Raw genomic sequence first — 24090 nt, 5'->3', positions numbered from 1 at the left:
TTTTACACATGGTTTCCAACTGAAAGATGATTAACAACCCATCTCTCTTTTCCAGACTCTTTCCAGAGACAATGTAACCAGTACCTCCCTTTCAAGAACAGCATGCAGGGTGCTCACTCACCCATATGATAAACGACATTCGTATACAAACACAGGAGAAACTACCCATCTCAGGTGTGGAAGACAGATTCAGCATTGCTCCCTCTACTGGCAGCTTGGTGGACTGGCCCCTGAGATGTCTGGATGCACAAAGACGGCACACCCCCCCAGTTCACCAACGCAGGGGTTCCCAAGCCCCAGGCCTTGGACCCTGGGGCCGTTAGGAACGGTCCGCACAGCAGGAGGTGAGTGGCGGGCAGGCGAGCGAGCGAAGCTTCATCTGCCGCTTCCCATCGCTCCCCATCGCTCACATCACCACCCGAACCATTCCCCACCCGCACCTGCACCCACGCCAGTGGAAAAAATGTCTTCCACGAAACCGGTCCCTGGTGCCAAAAATGTTGGGGACCACCGCACCAAAGAGTGGGAAATGTGGGAAATTTAAAGCGGTCTCTGGCCTGTCCTGCCATAGACTACAACACAGAAAGTAGTCTAAACACCCTACTCCAGTGTTTTTGCCATTTATTGTAGGGAGTTTTATTATTTGGTAATGCTTTTTTATTTTGTAATAAACCTTTCGCAGCAATGATTTTTTAAGTGCTTATTAATAAAATAATAAGTACTAAATTTCTATTTTTCAAGAATGTTAAGAGTTACCATCCACCATGGGGGCTATAGTGATGTCACTGACCACATGAAAACCTGAAGACACGAATCTCTGAAAAAAGTCAGCGTCTACTTCAAAAGTTATTTTCAGAAGACTGTGCCCAAAGATAAAGGTTTAACACTTTCAACTGCACAAGGTTTATTTATATATCGCTCTGTGAGACACAACTGTTGATCTAGATCAAATGACTGTTCTTCTAAATTAATTTCACTTATTTTATATTCCAAATGTTTCTGTGCATATACCAAAAATAAAGAGAAGGCTGCATGGAATGACTCTGTAAGCAGAAAAACTTCACAGTTAAAAACTGTCAGTTTTCCATCAGGATCAGGACTGAAGTTTCAAAGAGAAAATCAGTTAATTCCAAAAATAGCTCTTATATTTTCAATATTTCTACTCATCTCACGAAGAAGTTCAACAGTGGATATTAAAATTTCTATGGTGGAAATATAATTTTCAGAGTACAGTGTCATGGTCAAAGCAATATTCTTACTAAATTAAGGAACCCATGGAGAGAGCAGCTGAAAAGAAAACCTTGATTAAAATCCATGTGTTCTAATCATGCTGTGTCAATGGCTGTTCTGATAAGTCTGATATATTTCCTAGTACAAACAACAACAAAAAATATATAGGTACAACCTATGGAGCAGAAATGACTTGGCATTGATTACAGTATAACGTAATTTATAATTATGTCCAAATAAGTTGCAACATTCCACCAACAAAAATGTAACTATAATGGTAAAATTTACTAATTTTTTAATTTATATACATGGCTACAGTAATTGAACTTGAAAAATTTTTAATAAAGTTGGTGTAAAATCCAAAAAAAAAAACTTTGCTAATGAATTAGAAAACACATCAAAACACGTTCATTTTAATTATTTGTAGCTCCTTTCACTTTCAAAACTCTTAACTTTTCTCAAAAGTGTCCTGATGGGCACCCCATCTAACGCTTAGGAGAACAAAATGAATACAGTTGGAGGAAGGTGGTAAGAGGCAGATTTCAATTCAAAGCAAGAAAGAGCTTTCTTATAATCAGAGGTATTTGACAGGAGGGAGCACAGTGTGGTAGGAAGATGACGTAGCATAATGTCCAGCGTGGTAGCTGATTTCATTATTGACGATGGAATGCGCCACTTGAAGAGGCCATGTGCTCACCGTCACTGGAAATGTTTAAACACTGTCAGTGAAGAGAACTGCTTGAATTGGAGGAGGATCCAGAATACCTCTGAGGCTCCTTGAAACTATATGGTTCATTCATTCAACAAATAATCACTGGTGTCTCTTGCACTGCTCACCCTAGAGGCAGCTAGCCGCCGTCGCGAGGCCTCTCACAAAGAAGGTGTGTGAGATGATAAATGTTTGTTGTTTTAAGTCATTAAGAAAAAAAAAAACAGTGCCCACTACATGTTAGGCACGGTTCTAGTGGTGGTGAACAGCAGTGGTGAGTCCATGCTGTAACAACTGTATGTGAAAAATGTGAAAATAAGTATCTGAAAATGCTCTGAAAACTGTCAAGTACAACTCAGATGCGAGCTATAATTACGGTTAAATTGAACTATATATTTATGTCTTTATCGTATATTTGATCATTAGTCATACATATGCTGTTTTATATACATGATTCTAGTCTTCCAGGTTCATGTTTTCAGATTTCTGTTTTCATTTGGGCACCTCTTAATTGGTGTTAACTTGTATTTAGTTTTGTGAAGCCATACTTCCACGTAAGAATGTTCTACCTCCCAGAATAGGTTATATGAATCTCAAGGTCAGGTTCCATCTTCCACCTTCCCACTTAGCCCTTACAGTGTTCAGATCAAGGTTTGGTACTCAGAGGTCTCTCAGGACACAAGATTGGCTGCACAAAGATACTTTCTTCCCCATTTGGTGAGAGTCAAGTCTCAAATCTTTCGCACTTTTTTTTTATAAAGAGTAAGCCCCCTTCTGTGCTCCTTCATTGTTCCTGCCTCCTATTATTTCCCCACAAAATGAAATGTTATTATGACCAGGATTCAGCAAACAAAACTAACACGACTCAAGTCCTTAAAACCCTAAGAGTACTTCTCAACAGAAGTTCAAATCCACTGATGTGCCCAGCAGCTTTTGATTCCCAAAAAGATAAAAACTTGTGCCTTAATATCTAATTCTTTTCCACTCTCCTCAATCATACTGGATCCTTTTATCATTATTTTAATGTTTCTTTGCATAAATGGCTGAGAGCCTTCATTCTGTGCTCTTGAGAGCTGATCTGAATCACACCCACACAGATCATATTGTGTGAACTTGCAATTATTTCCTGTGAATGTTCTGTGAATGTGCTGAAACCAAGCATGAACATTTCCAGCCAAACTGCAATTTTTTTTCAGGACCTTTACAGCAGCCAAGTTCTGAAAGCAGGGAGTTTTAACAGCAGTTTCTAACACAAAACTGTGGATGTTCAATTTGCAGAGGCAAAAGGTTTCCAGTTCCCACATTTATGATTTTAATGTTTAGTAAAACCATACATAGTATTTGATCAACCACCACTCCTCTTCCATTCCCAACAACTGTTACAACAGAAAACTTCCACAACAACTGTAAGGATGCCAGGGGCTCCCCACTGTCTCCTAATATGCACATAACTGGGAAAATATTTGTGAAACTATTACTGATGTATGGTTCTTGTTCCCTGGCAGCCACTCCGTTATGATGGTGCAACAGGAGGCGAAAGTCAATGCCACATCAGGAAGGAGGAGAATACGATGTGGAGAAAGGCCCTTCCAGACAGGAAGAGAAAATGGAAAGCTTTCCACTTCCAAATCCCAGGTGCAATACGGGGAGGAGAGATCAAATGCCCGTGATTTCACTGTCCACTCTGAAGTGGGGCTCTAGGAGTAGGAGGCATGTTAGAAACATCCACACAGACAGACACAGATAAGCACTGGAGCTTTTGGTAGGATTTGTGATTTGGTGTGCTTTCCTGGGCAGAGCTTGGGAAGCCTGTGAGGCTACAGGGAGGGCTTCATCCTAAGCAGCATGGGAAAAAAGTGCAGCCCTGGTAGAGGGAGGAGCCTAGACAGAGGACCCCTGGCAGTGCTCCTGGCTGCCCAAGGCTTGAGCAAGGCATGCAACCAGCAAGGACCTACTGTATAGCACGGGGAACTATACTCAGTGTCTTGGAATAACCTAGAATGGAAAAGAATTTGAAAAACAAATATATATATATATATATATATATATATATATATATATATATATATATATATATATATATATATATAAACTGAATCACTTTGCTGTGCACCTGAAACTAATTCAACATTGTAAATCAACTATACTTCAATGAAAAAAAACTTTTTTAAGAAGGCATCCAAGGGCTTCCCTGGTGGCGGAGTGGTTAAGAATCCGCCTGCCAATGCTGGGGACACGGGTTCGAGCCCTGGCCCGGAAAGATCCCACATGTGGCGGAGCAACTAAGCCCATGCGCCACAACTACTGAGCCTGCGCTCTAGAGCCCATGAGCCACAACTACTGAAGCCCGCGTGCATAGAGCCCGTGCTCCACAACAAGAGAAGCCACTGCAGTGAGAAGCCTGCACACCACAACGAAGAGTAGCCCCCACTCGCCGCAACTAGAGAAAGCCCGCACACAGCAACGAAGACCCAACGCAGCCAAAAATTAATTTTTTTTTTAAGTTTAAAAAAAAAAAAAAGAAGGTATCCAAGAGATCTGGGACCTCTCACCTGCTCCGGAACAGGGGTTCAGAGACCAGAGGGGACCTGTGAGGAGCTGCAATTAGGACAAAATGGTTGCTGCAGTCAAGGGCTTCATGATCAGAGCCTAAAGCAAGAACTCAGTATTGGGGATCTGACCTCCAAATGAGCAGATAGGCCCTCTCCAACAGTAGCACAGGGAACAGACAGATCAGCCATGGCCCGGTGAAGATCAATGAGGAACCAAAGGACACTGCATGGGTCTGAAACTCCCATCTCTCCCCTGCTAACACGAGGTCACACACACCCTACCCTTCCATCTATCTAGGTACCATTTTAGAGTGGGAGGGGCAGGGGGGATGGGCATCTAAAAGACTGAATATTTACCCAAAGGGAACTTAGTCATCCAAGAGAGACTATTTAAACCCAAAGGTACAGAGATAGCATAAATTGACAAGTTTAAAGTTAATTTCCACACTTCCCACTACCTACCCCCACCCAGCTTGAGTGTGGTCTGGTAAAGGAAGATTACATCAGTTTTAGGAAACAAAGAAACTCCATTTGCTTTGCACATCTGTGTGAGGCATGTGAATTTTAACATACCACTATCCACAATCCTAAATTCTCCGTTGTTACAGCCAATTTTATTTCAAAATGTTATTTCAAATGTTGTATTTTTTGTTCAATCCCAATAAGATTTCCCTTTTTCTTCTAGGTCTCATCTCATCAAGATGTATCTGAGAAAATTTTGAGAGCTGGTAAAAGATGCCACCAAAAAATCCCAATACCGCCCTGACAAAACCGACGGGGGACGTCCCCGGACTGCCAGCCACAGGGTCCGAGGGCTACGCTGACTTAACACAATCAGAGGAAGGAAGAAGTGTGTGTGTGCAAGGTTCCAGCTGCCAGTGCCAAAGAGCTCTGCCATTCACCCACTGAAACATTCATAACTAGACTGGGGCCTCCAGGGGTGGCTAAATGTTAAGGGAGACCTTTAAATTTCCCCAAATGAAACACACAACCCCTCCAAATCTGTGAAGCCTTAACAGTGGCTGCAGGCTGACCCAGTAATAGGAGGTGAAAATGACCACCCTACACATACACACACACACATACGCACGTGCACACACACACACACATGCAGCAATCTTCTGTTAAACAGCTCCCCACAGCCACCATAGCATGCCATCGCCATTGCTACTAGGCAAACCCGTCCCCTCCCTCATCCCACAGGCACAATCTCCCGCTTGAGACTCCACATTACCTATTTGTAAGTTATTTTCCTCCATTTGAGTTCACCCTTGATGTTCCATTAACTTCTTCAAATCCTTTTTGGAAAGAGAAAGTGAATGAGCAACTTCATTTTATTCGTATAAAAGTAAATGCCATTGGAGAGTAACCTGGGACAGGAGGAAAAAGGTAGAGCGTGTGCGCTTCTCAAGGCAGCCAAAGCCCTACAGGACAGGGCTCCAGGGTTTGACTGCTCTGTTCCTTCTACTGCTAAAGACAAGGTCCATTCCCACTCACAATTTCCTCTGCTTTCATCTGTCCAGAGCCTGCCACTGTTGTAGTTGTTCAAGCCTGAGACTCCATTCTGCATAGTGATGTCAGAGGCCTTTGCCTTCTTCTAATTAGCCTTGCTTCTATTGCTGAGGCCAATTTACACCTAACAACTTCCCTCTAAACCCTTTTCAGGGCAGCATGCCCTCAGTTATAGAAGACACACAGTTATACTCTGGTTTGATACCAGTAGTAAAGTGCTAGTTCTTTCTTATATTCTGCCTTGTAAAATGTCTCCTTTGGCTCACATGTCAGGCAATAATTAGAACCTGGGAGGTCTGTTGTTAAAAAACAAATAGGAAGGCATCCTCCTTCCACATAATTTTCTTACTCCTTGAGGTCCAAGTCTCATTGGATGAAAAGTCCAGGGCACATTGATTATATTTCCCAGTTGTTCCCTTCATTTTAACTTCTAGAAACTTAAAAAAAAAAAAAAAGGCTCTATCAATATTTAATGATAGCAATTATCTTTAAACTGGCAAAAGTGCCTTCCATTACAAAAGGTAAAAGGACAACACTTGTGTAGCCCTGGTATAAAGATTCTTGTTCCGTTACATCCACTAGGGGGAAAGGATGTAATAAATAATTAACTACCTAAAATTGTTGCCATGAATAATAACGTAGTCAGCCAGGACTTCCATCAATATACAAAATCAATCCTGTGAGGATGCCACCACCTGCAACCATACACACAGCCCTCTACTGCTCACTCCTGAGGCGACCCCAAGTACCTGTTTCCACCCTGACTACACCGCCTCTTCCTGAACTCGCAGCAATGAGACCTGAAATCCTGAGAGAGGCAAGATGTTTTCTAAAGGGAAATGTTAGGTGCAAGCAGAGACCTCAGCCTAACATGTCACTACTGATGCAGAGAAGCAGCCTAGACCCCAGTGCTGTCCTCACAGACTCTGTGAACTCCGGCCACTGGCCTGAACTCTCCCAGACTCTTCCAAGGACTGACTGTGTGACTTCCACCAACACAGTTTAAAAAAAGAAACAGGGCTTCCCTGGTGGAGCAGTGGTTGAGAGTCCGCCTGCCGATGCAGGGGACATGGGTTCGTGCCCCGGTCCGGGAAGATCCCACATGCCACGGAGCGGCTGGGCCCGTGAGCCATGGCCACTGAGCCTGCGCGTCCGGAGCCTGTGCTCCACAACGGGAGAGGCCGCAACAGTGAGAGGCCCGCGTACCGCAAAAAAAAAGAAAAAAAGAAAAAAAAGAAACTGAGTTTTCATACGAAAAGTGATCGAGCATTTACATCTTCCCAAATACTTCTAGAACTCTAATCCAATAAAGCTGTTCATAAAAAATTACTGATAAAAACAAATTAGAAGCCACCTTCTTAGCAGTACAGCTGACTAGCTCTGCCATCTGGACCACAGTGCACTGTGGCTACTCACCGCTGGGACTCTCACTATTTTGACCTACCTGGCACTTTCTGCCACTGCTACTGCAGCTCCTCTATGAAGAATGCAGCTCTCCCTGGAAAAGGAGTAAAGAAGACCAAGGGGCTATCACATCTGATCCTTTATCACCTCTTCCTGAACACGGAAGAAAAGTTCTTCACAAGGGAACCCTGAGAATTTTTCCCAGCTTCATCCTAAACCTGGAATCCAGACCTTCCATGCTTTACACTGGGTTTATTGTGTATTTTCTACTCAAAAATATCCCCGTCATTACTGCAACCACCTTCTCCACCAACACAACATTCTGTTGCTTATCCCTGTAACTAAAAGAATATGGATCATCTCTAGGAGAATCAGCTGCTAAATCCAGTGGGCAACTATTCACCTAGCTAGATGAGCGACGCTCACTTCGATAAGCACATCCAGGATTTCACTGATTGGGAAAAGGTAACAGGCCTCGGTTCAGATGCCCCACTATCTGTTTGATGTCCATAAGAAAAATATTAGTCACGGTCTTGAAGGATTCTTGCCCAAAATGGCACCATGATAAAGAACACAAGGAAGCAAAGAATCACATGGGCTACCAGAACCTGATGTAGAATATAACATGTTAGAGGAACAGAATCACGTAGCCAGTGGTGTGGAGCAGAAACTGTACAGCACCTCTGCCTGGCAGGAAAGGAGACAAATGCCAAGAGCAACTCAGATTTGAAGCTGCAAACCGAGAAGTTTCCGTAAACGCATCTCATTTTATGTGACAGAGCCGGAAGCATTTTGTAGTCTGAATGGAAACTAGTCTATATGACAGTGAAACCTTTCTCTGTATAATGTTGGTCCTAAAACTAAACCTTACCTTCACTGAAAATAAAAGTTTGGTATTTGGCAATACTTACTCAACCATCTCTCCCAACTCTACATTTTTTTCATTTTTCTGTGACTACTAATAATTAATAAAATGTGGTATGTTACTAAAGATTATCAAGTTATGACTTAACTATATAACTCAATCTGCCATCTTGAAAAGAATTAACAGCTTAATTGAGATTTACAAAATTCAAGGAAGGCAGGGAGGGCGGGAACAAGATAGAGAGGGAAGAGACTGGAAACAATCCACTCGTCTAAAAGTAGGGGAGGGGGGGCTTCCCTGGTGGTGCAGTGGTTGAGAATCTGCCTGCCAATGCAGGGGACACAGGTTCGAGCCCTGGTCTGGGAAGATCCCACATGCCGCGGAGCAACGAGGCCCGTGAGCCACAACTACTGAGCCTGCGCGTCTGGAGCTTGTGCTCCGCAACAAGAGAGGCCGCGACAGTGAGAGGCCCACGCACTGCGATGAAGAGTGGCCCCCGCTCGCCGCAACTAGAGAAAGCCCACGCACAGAAACGAAGACCCACACAGCCAAAAATAAATTAATAAATTATAAAAAATAAATAAATAAAAGTAGGGGAGGGACTTCCCTGGTGGCACAATGGTTAAGAATCCACCTGCCAATGCAGGAGACACAGGTTCGATCCCTGGTCCGGGAAGATCCCACATGCTGCGGAGCAACTAAGCCCGTGCACCACAACTACTGAGCCTGCGCTCTAGAGCCTGCAAGCCACAGCTACTGAAACTGCAAGCCACAGCTACTGAACCCATGAGCCACAGCTACTGAGCCATGTGCCACAACTACTGAAGCCCATGCGCCTAGAGCCCTTGCTCTGCAACGAGAAGCCACCACAATGAAAAGCCCGCACATCACAACAAAGAGTAGCCCCCGCTCACCACAACTAGAGAAAGCCCACGCGCAGCAACAAAGACCCAAGGCAGCCAAATAAATAAATAAATGTATTAAATAAATAAATAAAAGTAGGGGAATGGTAATCTATACAATGGAATATTTAATGGGGCCATTAATATTATTTTCACAAAAAAGCAGTTTATGTCATGGGGAAATGTTCATGATATGTTAACTAAAAAGAAAAAGCAGGAAATAACACATTATAAGACAAATTTTCTAAAAAAATAAAACAACTTAGCCTAGGTAAAAATACCCCAAAATATTAACCTTTTTTTCCCTTTGATGCTATGATACAGGGATTTCTATCTCCTTTATATTTTTCTGTACTTCCTACAATATATACATGTAACTTTTATGTTCAGAAAAATAATGGTTTTTTAAAAGAATATCTCAATCATAAGAGGGTTGATCAAGGACTTAAGCATACAAAAAATGAGCTAAAAGATCAGAGAGGCAGACGTTGGCAGTGGCCTTCCAAGTTCCATCTGGGGTATGACCCTGCAGATGACCCCAGCCAATACTAGGGGCAAGTGCAGCGGGCTGTCACTGACTGATGCTATTCAGGATTCAGATCAGAACCAGCTCTTCATTTTGGGGATTCATTCTCTACATTGTTGCTAGAAAGTTTATTTTAGGTTCAGTTATATCTGAGTTGATTAAGTGGGTAAAATTTCTAACCTGTGATTATTCCCTAAACCGGCCATGTTTTATGATTTTCTGCAATGCTTAAAATAAGCTTTACAAGCATAGAAGTGTAGTCTTGTAGCAAGACAATCTGACAGCAAGACAGTCCCTATCTCTTTATATTGTATGGAAGAAAAATCCAGAGAAGAAATCTGTCCCTTATTGTAGAGAACAGGGTTCAATCGATTTTAATCTTTCTCAAAAATTTTCATCTTAGTTTATTGTTCAGCTATCCAAAGCCCTTTGTTTGCTTTATTAGATCATAAATCCAATTTAATAGCATGCAGAAACGAAGCAATTTTAGGTCCAAGCAGACTGTTTACTAGTTTTCCTTTAATTAAAGATGATTTTCCTCTTAAAGGAGACTCATGCTTCTGATTTTATATTTTCTTTCTCAAAGAGGGAGCTTACATTGTTTCTATATACAACGTACATGCTGGCAACAGCAGTACCAGGTATACCAGGTAGTAGCCTTCGAGCTGTGGTGTTTGAGGTGCTTCCCCCCGTTATCATAGGGAAGGGGATTTGGGTTAATATAGGTCAGTGAGTCTGAGGAGGGCTAAGAATGTTTCTAGTGGACTTTTCAGAACTACTTGGCCTTCATATCTCTGCACAGAACTTGTCCCCCACACCCTACCCTTCTCTAGAGCACCAATGTTACTCCAAAGTCTGACACTTGCAGCCCTCAAGATTTAGATTCCTACTCAACATTTATCTGTGTTTTCCCAATGCCTAATAGAACTCATTCCCTAAGCAGAAGTGTATTGAGCACCTCCACCTTAACAGACACTGTGATAGGTCTGAAGGCACTGAACAAGGTAGTAGACCCAGTTGCCATTCTCATAAGGGTTCATTCAATAGGGAGAAATAGATGAGAAAATACGTAAACCCAATTTAGGTGAGTGTGAGATAAATGAAGAAAATAAAACAGGGTAATGGAATAGAAAGTGATGAGCACAAGTGTTTAGGTTGGATGAACAGGGAAGGCTCCACTGAGGAGGAGGAATTTAAGCTTAAATCTCGTGCAGAGAAGGAGCTGTCATTAATAGAGCAAGGGAGGTGCACACCAAGAAGAGAACTCGAGTTCAAAAGGCCTGAGGCAGAGCAAGTTTGGTTCGTGAAAGGAACAAGCAGGGAGCCAGCCTGGCTAGAATCTAGGGAGAGGAAAGCCAGATGACATTAGAGACGTAGACTGAGGCCAAGTCATGCAAGATCTTGTAAGAAGGAAGCTCAGATTTTTAAACATGGATGGGAAGATACCAAAGGATGTGGTGTCACAGTCTGAAGAAGCTACCATCTCATCTATAAAACTTACAAAGGATGATCCTGGTCTATATCATTTTACTTCAAGCCACCCCCAGCACTGGGATTTCCTATCAGACACAGCTCCGGGGTATCTGCCCAGGATAATAAATCAGAGGCAGGCGAGTTAGTCCTTCTGTATTCATTTTTCATCCAAAATACTTTTGCTTTCCCTTTCCCTTTGAAAGATATCACAAATTTTAATTGTGGTTAGGGAGAGTGTAACCAAGGTCCACAATCCCAGCTGCCTAACCAATACCTCCACAAGTGCCCCCATCTCAATCACAACCCACTCCCACCTGTCCTCTCTGAAACCCAGCTCTCTCCTAGTGTCCTCCACCCAAGGACCGACACCCTCACTTCTCAAGTTTCACAAGCCAGGTACTTAGGAATTATCCAACACCTTGCACGCTGTCAGCTCCTTATTTAACCCTCATCAAGTCCTCCTAAAACCCTCAATTCCATCTGCTTCTCTCCAGCTCAACCACTGAGATCTCTGCTTCAAAGCACCATCGTACAGCAAGTATCTCTGAACTGGCCTTCTCACAGTCACTTTTGTTCTCCTGCGATACACTGCAGCCTGAACAGTCTTAAAGGTGGTTAAAGCTCTGCAGTGGCTTCTCGATATGCTTAGGACAACCACTAATCCAGCCTACGGGGTTCTGAGTGGCCAGGCCATGTTACTCACTCCAGACTCATCTGTATATCTGTGCTCCAGCCATCCCGGCCCCAATCAATTCCTCAAATCATCATGCTTCCTTTCATCTTAAGGTCTCTGCCCTTATTTTTACACCCCATATCTTTCCTTCACCTGATTAATGCCTACTCATTTTTCAGATCTCACCACAAACACCATTTCCTTAGGAAAGTTTTCTTGGGTTTCCCTATTTTATTTTCTCATAGCTTGTATATTCATTTAGCTCTTATGAAAACAGTGGAAACACTGCACAAAACTAATTCAATCGTTTTTATTTCACTTCTTGATACATGCATATTCTAGCAACCAACCCTCTACCTTAGGCTAACTGATGACTAAGGAAGGACTGAAAGGAATAGGAACTCTAGGTTGCCTGGTCTTTCCTTTTACGTACGTCATCATTCTCAGTGTAAGTAGCTGGCTAACGCAGGGAAGTAACACAGGTGAAAAAGGATAAGATAGAGTTCTCTGGTATTTTACATTTCTTAGAATGCTATCGCTAGCTTTCATCACTCAAAGCAAGTTCTGGTTCAAATGGCAAGTGTGGCTTCTTGGGTAGGGTTGCCAGAGTTTGCAAATAAAAAGTGCATAACAATTAAATATGAATCTCAGATAAATAACAAATCATTTTTTAGTGTAAGTACGTCCCAAGTATTGCATGGGACACACCATATCTTAGGGCTGTGGGTGGCCCCCTGCTTCCTCAGTCACAGGTATAACTTTCTTTTTTTTAACTGTGATAAAATACATGTAACATAAAATTTACCATACTAACCATTTTTACAGTTCTGTGGCATTAACTACATTCACATCGCTGTGCAACCATCACCACCAAACATCCATAGAACTATTTTTATCTTGCAAAACTGAAACTCTATACTCATTAAACACAAACTCTTCATTTTCCCTCCCCCAGATCCCTGGCAACCACCATTCTACTTTCTGTCTCCTTACAACATCTGTAAGGATGTTGGGAAAAACATCTATTCAAGTCTTCAGCCCTTTTTTTTTTTTTTTTTGCGGTACGCGGGCCTCTCCCGCCGCGGAGCACAGGGAGCACAGGCTCCGGACGCGCAGGCCCAGTGGCCGTGGCTCACGCGCCCAGCCGCTCCGCGGCATGTGGGATCCCCCTGGACCGGGGCATGAACCCGTGGCCCCTGCATCGGCAGGCGGACTCTCAACCACTGCGCCACCAGGGAAGCCCCAGCCCATTTTTTAATCAAGCTTTTTGTTCTTTGTTTTTTTTGATGTTGAGTTACATGAGTTTTTTGGATATTTTGGATGTTAACCCTTATCAGATATATCGTTTGCAAATATTTTCTCCTATTTAGTAGGCTACCTTTTCATCTTGTTGATAGTTTCCTTCACTGTGCAAAAGCTACTCACTGTGATATAGTCCCGTTTGTTTACTTGCTTTTGTTTCCCTCACCTGAGGAGATGGATCCAAAAACTGTTGCTAAGACTAATGTCAAGGAGCGTACTGCCTCTGTTTTCCTCTTGGAGTTTTATGGTTTCAGGTCTTACATTTAAGTCTTCAATCCATTTTGAGTTTATTTTTGTATCTTGTGTGAGAAAGTAGTCCAGTATGATTCTTTTGCACATAGCTGTCAAGTTTAGGGGGTTTCCCTATTTTATAGCTTTGCTGCATTGTACCTTTCCTTTAAATCATTCATCAAAGTTTGTGAATGTATTTTAAATTGAATGCTTATATTATTGGATCAAGCTTTCCTACCAGTCTATGAGCTCCATGAGGGTAAGGGTGGTGTCTTCTTAGTTAACCATCACCGTCATCATCTAATACTGAGCTGGGCACCTAATACATGTCCAACAAATATTTGTTGACTCAATGAATGTGTTGTAACACCCATGATTATTCTATTGCATTCACATTCTATGCATAGCACAAGCTAGGTGCTATGGTAATGTAAAGTAACTAAATGTGACCCTATCATCAAGAAGATTTGGAGATGAAAACAGACATGTAGTAACAGACAAGGTGTGAGAAGCACGTGAATAACAGAAGTACCCAGAGAAGGGAGAGATTAATTCGGAGGCAAAGTTAGGAAATGTGGTCTAAATCCTCATTCATGCTTTCTTCAATCTCCTAACAGATTTTATATCCTACTCAACACTTTAGCTTTCCAAAATGAAGATCTAATTCTTTAATCTATTGATTTGTATATTGGACCAAAGTATAAAACGGTGAAATGGAAAAAAATTATCACTTTCCTTTTCAAACCTAAGATAATATATTCTTTCTTCTCTACCCAAAGCTGCTTGGAATGCCATCAGATCTCAACACCAGTCCTCACTCTGCTCCACACTTGCTGTGTGTGTTCGTCAGCTCAGGCTGCCATAACAAAAGACTCAGACCTAGTGGTTTAGACAACAGAAATTTATTTTCCCACAGTCCTGGAGTCTGGAAGTCCAAGATCAGGTTGCCAGCATGGTCAGGCTCTGGTGGGAGTTCTCTTCCTGGCCTGTAGATAGCCACTGTCGAGGAAATTCACTGTTTTTTCCTTTACTCTCATGTTCTCAACATTTCAGATACCAGATACATGGGGTTTTTCCCTGACCAATTTTCCAACTCCAGCTGAGTGTCCTACAGTTCAATACAATTCAATTCTGACACTAATTGGAGTTAGCACTGACCCCACAGGATAAAGACTCAGGCCTACAAGACTGCCTTCCACCTCAGATGTCAATCACAAGCAGTAGGTCCCCAGGTTACCCACGACCTCTGTCTGACTTGGCTATAAATCGGAAGTTCCCATGACCCCTGTCTCAGGTTTGAGAATTTGCTAGAGTAACTCACAGAACTCCAAAAACTGTTTTACTTACTACTGCCAATTTACTACAAATGATATTTTAAAGGATACAAATGAACAGTCAGATGAAGAGATACATGGGTGAGATCTGCAAGGGTCTTTCCCTACAGTCAGGCTGTGCCACCCTCCTAGCATGTGGATGTGTTCACCAGCCTGGAAGCTCTATGAACCCAGTACTTTGGGGATTTTTATGGAGGCTTCATCACATAGGTATGATCGCTTATTAATTCAATTTCCAGTCCCTGTTCCTTCTCTGGAGAATGAGGGATGGGTCTGAAAGTTCCAAGCTTCTAATCATGGCTTGCTCTTTCTGGTGACAAGTCCCCATCCAGGAGCCCACCAAGAGTAGCCTCATTAGAACAAAAGATGCTCCTATCACCCGGAAAAATTCCAAGGCATATTAGGAGCTCTGTGACAGGAACCAGGGGCAGGCACAACTATATTTTCTATTATTCCACAGCTACTTTTTCGCCGTGTCCTCACATGGTGGAGAGAAAAAGAGAGAAAAAGAGATCAAGCTCTATGGTGTCTCTTCTTACAAGGACACTAAACTTTTTGTGTCAGGGACCCACCCTATGACCTCATTTAACCTTAATTACTTCCCTGTAGTCCCTATCTCCAAATATAGTCACATTGGCGGTTAGGGCTTCTGCATATGAACTGGAGGGTGGGGGACACAATTCAGTCCATATGATCTTGATCAAACGCCAAACTACTCTGGTCTTCATCTTCAACTAGAGCCCACAGGCTTCTTGTTTTTGTGTATAAAGTTTTATCAGAATGCAGCCATGCACAATCATTTGCATATTGTCTATGGCTGAGTTTGCACTTCAACAGTACGGTTGAATAGTTGCAGCAGTGATCTAACAGCCTGCAAAGTCTAAAACATTTACTATCTGGTCCTACACAGAAAAAGTTTGTTGACCCCTTACCTTGGTGCTCCCTCAGGACTCTTCTAGCTCTAACGTTCTAGGATCCTATTCATGCCTTCAGCCTAGAACATCTTTTAGCTCAAGTCTGCAGGTTCCGCAAAAAGCATTGGTGACCTAACGATTGTTTTAATAAGTATTAAGTTATCAACAGAGGTGTTTTCATTAATCTCACATTGTAGCTAACCTCTGCACTGTCATTAATTGAGCCTAAGTAGACATGGAACAAAGGCTTTCCATGTAGTAAATGCATTTTATATCTCCATAACCAAATACATTCTCATTAAATCATTGTTTTAGGGGCTCTGTTGAGCAAGAAAAAAACAGAGAGAGTTAGAAGTGTTCTGGCCCCACTGGTTTCCCCTGTCTGCACTTGTATAGCCCCTCTAATCTGCACCACACTGTTTGGCACAGAGATATGTGCCATTTTGAACTGCTTGCTAGTTATGTCATTTGCATTAGCCTTTCTCCCAAGCTAGATAGTTAGTAGCTTGGGGTCAGGGATCGTGCTTTCTGAATCCAAAAAGCACAGAATTAAAGAGCTGGCAGAGATATTAATAATCATAATCCAACCTTCTTGCTTTACACATGAATAAACTGAGGCCCAGACCAAACAAATAACTTGTCTTACTTCTCTTTAACTGTCATGGTATTTATCAAGTGCTTGAATCAGAATTTCTGTTTGGCAAGGACTTGAAGAATGATTAGAGAAGGAAATTAGAAAAGGAAATAAAGAGGAAAAGGAAATTTCCTGGATCTTGGCTTGAAAGGCTTTTGGTGGAGTGTTCTAGAAAGCAACCTAAACTCTGCGTTTTCATGTATCTGGACCACAGCATTTCCTAACATGTAGTCTGTGGAACACCAACCCCAAGAGATGCTCCAAGAAAATATGGTCCAACAGTTAAACAAGTTTGGAAAAGACCTCTTTTTAAATAAGCCAAAACTAATCTCTATTTATACAGTGCACTAAGAGAGAGAATCTATGATCACCTAACAAATTTCTAATAAGCTTCTTTCATGTGAGGCAGGACAATTAACTGAATTCTACTGGAAACTTGCTGAGCTCACTTAATCTATTTCTCTCTGGCAGTGAACTAGAGTGGTGCCCATATGTTTTAACATCCTATAGCACCTTTCTCTCCCACAAGACTCCTTTAACATCTCATAGTTTCTCTGGGCAAGAGAATGTCAATTTACCAACCAGGAAACCACCTCACACCACAGACCACAAAGAGTATCTGAGACCAGGGATAACTTCACCATCTGTCTGAGCCAGAGTCACCAGGCCTGGCAACCCACGCCTGTTTTATGCACAAGAGGCAAATGGTCATATGCCAGGGAAAGTAGAAAGTCTGTAAATTATCAGCTTTGAGACTCAAGAGATGAATGATGACAAAGCTGCTGACATTTCACCTAAAACCATCATCTCAAGTGAAAAAGAAATGAATAACTAACAGCACATATATCTTTCTGCAGTTCAATGTTTTCCCTCCTTTCTCCCAAAGCATCTAAGATGAAAGTTTCTTCATTTACACATTTCACTAGGGTTTTACTACTTAGCACTTTTCAAGAAAATAATTTGTGAAAACAGAGTCATTTTTCTAGGTTCAAATCTATACAAAACTAACTGCTTTCTTAATTAAGAAAGCAGTTGCTGGCAATTTCCAACTTACCAATGAGTTTCCAAATTCCAGTAGTTTTACTTGGTCAGTCCTAGTGTGGAACTAAGAGCTTATTGCCCATGAAAACAATGCTCTTATTTATTGATTCATTCAGCAAAGTTTTAGAAGGTTGCCTATAATATTGAATCTTTGAGGAATAAGAGGGTGCAGGACATTGTTACTATACACAAAGAGTTTTCATTTTAGTAGAGGAGATACAGATATGCAAAAAATAAAATAATATAATAAATATATATAAAATATATATTGAGGGGCTTCCCTGGTGGCAAAGTGGTTGAGAGTCCGCCTGCCGATGCAGGGGACGTGGGTTCGTGCCCCGGTCCAGGGAGATCCCACATGCCGCGGAGCGGCTAGGCCCGTGAGCCATGGCCGCTGAGCCTGCGCATCCAGAGCCTGTGCTCCGCAACGGGAGAGGCCACAACAGTGAGAGGCCCACACACCGAAAAAATATATATATTTTTATATATATATATATATATATATATGTATGTATATAGATAGATAGATAGATAGATGTTAAGTACTAAGAATGTCATTTAGATGGCATTTCTCTTAGAAAGAGAAGGGCAAATACCATATGATATCACTTATTTGTGGAATCTAAGATATGACACAGAGAGGGCAGACAGCAGAAGCAAGAACTGCAGTCCTGCAGCTTGTGGAACAAAAACCACATTCACAGAAAGATAGACAAGATGAAAAGGCAGATGGATATGTACCAGATGAAGGAACAAGATAAAACCCCAGAAAAACAACTGAATGAAGTGGAGATAGGCAACCTTCCAGAAAAAGAATTCAGAATAATGATAGTAAAGATGATCCAGGACCTCAGAAAAAGAATGGAGGCAAATATCGACAAGATGCAAGAAATGTTTAACAAAAACCTAGAAGAATTAAAGAACAAAAAACAGAGATGAACAATACAATAACTGAAATGAAAACTACACTAAAAGGAATCAATAGCAGAATAACTGAGGCAGAAGAACGGATAAATGATCTAGAAGACAGAATGGTGGAATTCACTGCTGTGGAACAGAATAAAGAAAAAAGAATGAAAAGAAACGAAGACAGCCTAAGAGACTTCTGGGACAACATTAAATGCAACAACATTCGCCTTACAGGGGTCCCAGAAGGAGAAGAGAGAGAGAAAAGACCCGAGAAAATATTTGAAGAGATTGGAGTCAAAAACTTCCCTAACATGGGAAAGGGAATAGCCACTCAAGTCCAGGAAGCGCAGGGAGTCCCATACAGGATAAACCCAAGGAGAAACATGCCGAGACACACAGTAATCAAATTGGCAAAAATCAAAGACAAAGAAAAATTATTGAAAGCAGCAAGGGAAAATGACAACTAACATAAAAGGGAAGTCCCATAAGGTTAACAGCTGATTTCTCAGCAGAAACTCTACAAGCCAGAAGGCAGTGGCATGATATACTTAAAGTGATGAAAGAGAAAAACTTACAACCAAGATTACTCTACCTGGCAAGGATCTCATTCATATTCAATGGAGAAATCAAAAGCTTTACAGACAAGCAAAAGCTAAGAGAATTCAGCACCAGCAAACCAGCTCTACAACAAATGCTAAAGGAACTTCTCTAAGTGGGAAACAAAAGAAACGGACCTACAAAAACAAACCCAAAACAATAAGAAAATAGTAATAGGAACATACATATTGATAATTACCTTAAATGTGAATGGATTAAATGCTCCAACCAAAAGACACAGGCTTGCTGAATGGATACAAAAACAAGACCCATATATATGCTGTCTACAAGAGACCCAATTCAGACCTAGGGACACATACAGAATGAAAGTGAGGGGATGGAAAAAGATATTCTGTTCAAATGGAAATCAAAATAAAGCTGGAGTAGCAATACTCATATCAGATAAAATAGACTTTAAAATAAAGAATGTTACAAGAGACAAGGAAGGACACTACATACAATTGTGATACAATATCACTCATGAATATAGATGCAAAAATCCTCAACAAAATACAAGCAAACAGAATCCAACAACACATTAAAAGGATCATACACCATGATCAAGTGGGATTTATCCCAGGGATGCAAAGATTCTTCAATGTACGCAAATTAATCAATGTGATACGCCATATTAACAAATTAAAGAATAAAAACCATATGACCATCTCAATAGATGCACAAAAAGTTTTTGACAAAATGCAATGCTCATTTATGATAAAAACTCTCCAGAAAGTGGGCAAGGAGGGAACCTACCTCAACATAATAAAGGCCATATACGACAAACTGACAGCAAACATCATTCTCAATGGTGAAAAACTGAAAGCATTTCCTCTAAGATCAGGAACAAGACAAGGATGTCCACTCTCACGCCCATTATTCAACATAGTTCTGGAAGTCCTAGCCATGGCAATTGGAGAAGAAAAAGAAATACAAGAAATACAAATTGGAAAAGAAGAAGTAAAACTGTCACTGTTTGCAGATGACATACATAGAGAATCCTAAAGATGCCACCAGAAAACTACTAGAGCTAATCAATGAATCTGGTAAAGCTGCAGGATACAAAATTAATGCACAGAAATCTCTTGCATTCCTATACACTAATGATGAAAAATCTGAAAAAGAAATTAAGGAAACATTCCCATTTACCATTTCAAGAAAAGGAATAAAATTCCTAGGAATAAACCTACCTAGGGAGACAAAAGACCTGTATGCAGAAAACTATAAGACACTGATGAAAGAAATTAAAGATGATACCAACAGATGGAGAGATATACCATGTTCTTGCACTGGAAGAATCAATATGGTGAAAATGACTATACTACCCAAAGTAATCTACAGATTCAATGCAATCGCTATCAAATTACCAATGGCATTTTTTTACAGAACTAGAACAAAAAATCTTAAAATTTGTATGGAGACACAAAAGATCCCGAATAGCCAAAGCAGTCTTTAGGGAAAAAAACAGGGCTGGAGGAATCAGACTTCCTGACTTCAGACTATACTACAAAGCTACAGTAATCAAGACAATATGGTACTGGCACAAAAACAGAAATATAGATCAATGGAACAGGATAGAAAGCCCAGAGATAAACCCACGCACCTATGGTCAACTAATCTACGACAAAGGAGGCAAGGATATACAATGGAGAATAGACAGTCTCTTCAATAAGTGGTGCTGGGAAAACTGGACAGCTACATGTAAAAGAATGAAATTAGAACACTCCCTAACACCATACAGAAAAATAAACTCAAAATGGATTAGAGACCTAAATGTAAGACTGGACACTTTAAAACTCTTAGAGGAAAACATAGGAAGAACACTCTTTGACATAAATCACAACAAGATCTTTTTTGATCCACCTCCTAGAGTAATGGAAATAAAAACAAAAATAAACAAATGGGATGTAGTGAAACTTCAAAGCTTTTGCACAGCAAAGGAAACCATAAACAAGACGAAAAGACAACCCTCAGAATGGGAGAAAATATTTGTAGATGAATCAATGGACAAAGGATTAATCTCCAAAGTATACAAACAGCTCATGCAGCTCAATATTAAAAAAACAAACAACCTAATCCAAAAATGGGCAGAAGACCTAAATAGACATTTCTCCAAACAAGACATACACATGGCCACGAAGCACATGAAGAGCTGCTCAACATCACTAATTATTAGAGAAATGCAAATCAAAACTACAATGAGGTATCCCCTCACACCAGTTACAATGGGCATCATCAGAAAATCTACAAACGGGGCTTCCCTGGTGGTTCAGTGGTTGAGAATCTGCCTGCTAATGCACGGGACATGGGTTCGAGCCCTGGTCTGGGAAGATCCCACATGCTGCAGAGCAACTAGGCCTGTGCGCCACAACTACTGAGCCTGCGCATCTGGAGCCTGTGCTCCACAACGAGAGGCCACGATACTGAGAGGCCCACACACCGCGATGAAGAGTGGCCCCCGCTTGCCACAACTAGAGAAAGCCCTCGCACAGAAACGAAGACTCAACACAGCCAAAAAAAAATAAATAAATTTATTTTTTTTTTAAAAAGAAAATCTACAAACAACAAATGCTGGAGAGGGTGTGGAGAAAAGGGAATCCTCTTGCACTGTTGGTGGGAATGTAAATTGATACAGCCACTATGCAGAACACTTTGGAGGTTCCTTAAAAGAACTAAAAATATGGGCTTCCCTGGTGGCACAGTGGTTGAGAGTCCGCCTGCCGATGTAGGGGACACAGGTTCGTGCCCCAGTCCAGGAGGATCCCACATGCCGCGGAGCAGCTGGACCTGTGAGGCCATAGCCACTGAGCCTGCACATCCAGAGCCTGTGCTCCACAATGGGAGAGGCCACAGCAGTGAGAGGCCCGCGTACCGCAAAAGAAAAAAAAAAGAACTAAAAATAGAATTATCATATGATCCAGCAATCCCACTACTGGGCATATACCCAGAGAAAACCATAATTCAAAAAGACACATGCACCCCAATGTTCATTGCAACACTATATACAATAGCCAGGTCATGGAAGCTACCTAAATGCCCATCAACAGATGAATGGATAAAGAAGATGTGGTACATATATACAATGGAATATTGCTCAGCCATAAAAAGGAACGAAATTGGGTCATTTGTTGAGTCGTGGATGGATCTAGAGACTGTCATACAGAGTGAAGTAAGTCAGAAAGAGAAACACAAATATCGTATACTAACGCATATATGTGGAACCTAGAAAAATGGTACAGATGAACCGGTTTGCAGGGCAGAAATTGAGACACAGATGTAGAGAACAAACGTATGGACACCAAGGGGGGAAAGCGGCAGGGGGGTTTGGGGGGGTGTGATGAATTGGGTGATTGGGATTGACATGTATACACTGATGTGTATAAAATGGATGACTAATAAGAACCTGCTGTATAAAAAGTAAAAATAAATAAAAATTTTTAAAAAGTAAAATATGACACAAACGAACATATCTATGAAACAGAAACAGAATCACAGACATAGAGAACAGACTTGTGGTTGCCATGAGGGAGAGGGTTGTGGGAGGGATGGAGTGGGAGGTTGGGGTTAGCAGATGTAAGCTATTACATATAGAATGAATAAAGAACAAGGTCCTACTGTATAGCACAGAGAACTATATTCAATATCTTGTGATAAGCCATAATGAAAAAGAATATATATTTTCAAAAAGAATATACATATATATGTATAATTGAATCACTTTGCTGTACAGCAGTAATTAACACAACATTGTAAATCAACTATACTTCAATTTTTAAAATTAAATAAAATAAAGTAAAACATTTAAAAAAAGAAATTATCTAGTCTGAGGAACAGATATAAAAAGAATAAAGAAAAAATGAACAGAGCCTCGGAGACTGAGGGACACCATCAAACATACCAATACACACATAATATGAGCCACAGTAGGAGAAAACAGAGAAAAAAGGACAGATACAATATTTGTAAAAATAACGGCCAAATTTGAAGGAAAAAAACATTAATCACCTCCAAGAAACTCAACAAACTTCAAGTGGGATAAACTCAAAGACATTCACACCTAGACACATCATAATCAAACTACTGAAAGCCAAAGTATTCTATTCAGGACAGCAGACAGTAAAGGGTCTGGATTAGATATGCATAGAGTTCTGGGATAAGTAGAAGACTCAGTTTAAAAAGTTTGTTTGGGATTAGGCTACAAAAATAGTACTGGCTTGAAGTGATAAAGGCCTGAACTAAAATAGTAGCACTGAAAATGGAAAGGAAAGGGGACTTCCCTGGTAGCGTAGTGGTTAAGAATCCACTTGCCAATTCAGGGTACACGGGTTCAAGCCCTGGTCTGGAAAGATCCCACATGCCACAGAGCAACTAAGCAAATGCGCCGCAACTACCAAACCTATGCTCTAGAGCCCATGAGCCACAACTACGGAGCCTGCGTGCCACAACTACTGAAGCCCACGCACCTAGAGCCCATGCTCCTCAACAAGAGAAGCCACTGCAATGAGAAGCCAATGCACCACAACATAGAGTAGCCCCCGCTCGCCGCAACTAGAGAAAGCCCATGCCTAGCAATAAAAACCCAACACAGCCAAAAAATAAAGAAATTTATTTTTTTTAAAAAATGGAAAGGAAGGAATAAGAGGGGGAAACATAAAAGCCAAATCAGTAGACCTAGACACTGATGTCATTGACAGTGTGTATGGGAAACATTCAGAAATGACCCAAGTTTTCAAGTCTCAGTCATTGCAAGATGGCAAAAGTAATGAAATCAGGAATAGTTGGTTAGAAAAGGAAGGAAAAATATGAAGGGTGTGGTTTAGGATATGTGGAGCTTGAAGCCCTGAACATACATAGAGACCAGCAGTAAGGGGTTGGAAATGTGGAACTGAGAGAGACTGGGGAAAGGCTGCCATCCTGGTTTGCTCCTACTGCCCTGGCATCACATCCAGTTTCACATTTGTCCCAGACAACAATTTCCCAGTTTGGGCAATAAATTATATGACCACATTATCTCTGAGGGAGAAAGTAAAAACATTAGGGAAAAGCTCACAGCACAGAACATTGGGCAATGCCCACTGATAGGTAAGAAGAGAAGGAATAAAAACAGTTATGGAAACAGAAAAACACAATCAGAGAAGTAGGAATGTATATTCAGAGACGTGACGGAGGGAGCATGACTGAGGAAAGATGGTCAGCTTTGATGTGATCTTCAGAGGCCCCAGGAGAGAGATTCCATCAAGTGGTAGATTATTAAAGGTTCAATTTTTTTTATTTTGTCATTCAAG

The 24090-nt window shown here is 41.3% G+C and overlaps 1 pseudogene across 1 annotated transcript in view; it reads left to right on the top strand.

Moving 5' to 3' along the window:
* Positions 1–243: 243 nt before the first annotated feature.
* Positions 244–24090, top strand: part of LOC309829906 (thymidylate synthase-like) — a 44982-nt pseudogene continuing 21135 nt past the window's right edge. The window contains exons 1-2 of the transcript in view: positions 244–344; positions 3445–3605. The product of the transcript in view is annotated as a thymidylate synthase-like (transcript). The remainder of the gene's footprint in view (positions 345–3444; positions 3606–24090) is intronic.

The sequence above is a fragment of the Grampus griseus genome, assembly GCF_964374135.1.
Source record: "Grampus griseus genome assembly, chromosome: 11".
Taxonomy (NCBI): domain Eukaryota; kingdom Metazoa; phylum Chordata; class Mammalia; order Artiodactyla; family Delphinidae; genus Grampus; species Grampus griseus.
Note: the sequence above shows the minus strand (reverse complement) of the source record. Positions and strands in the feature narration are given on the sequence as shown.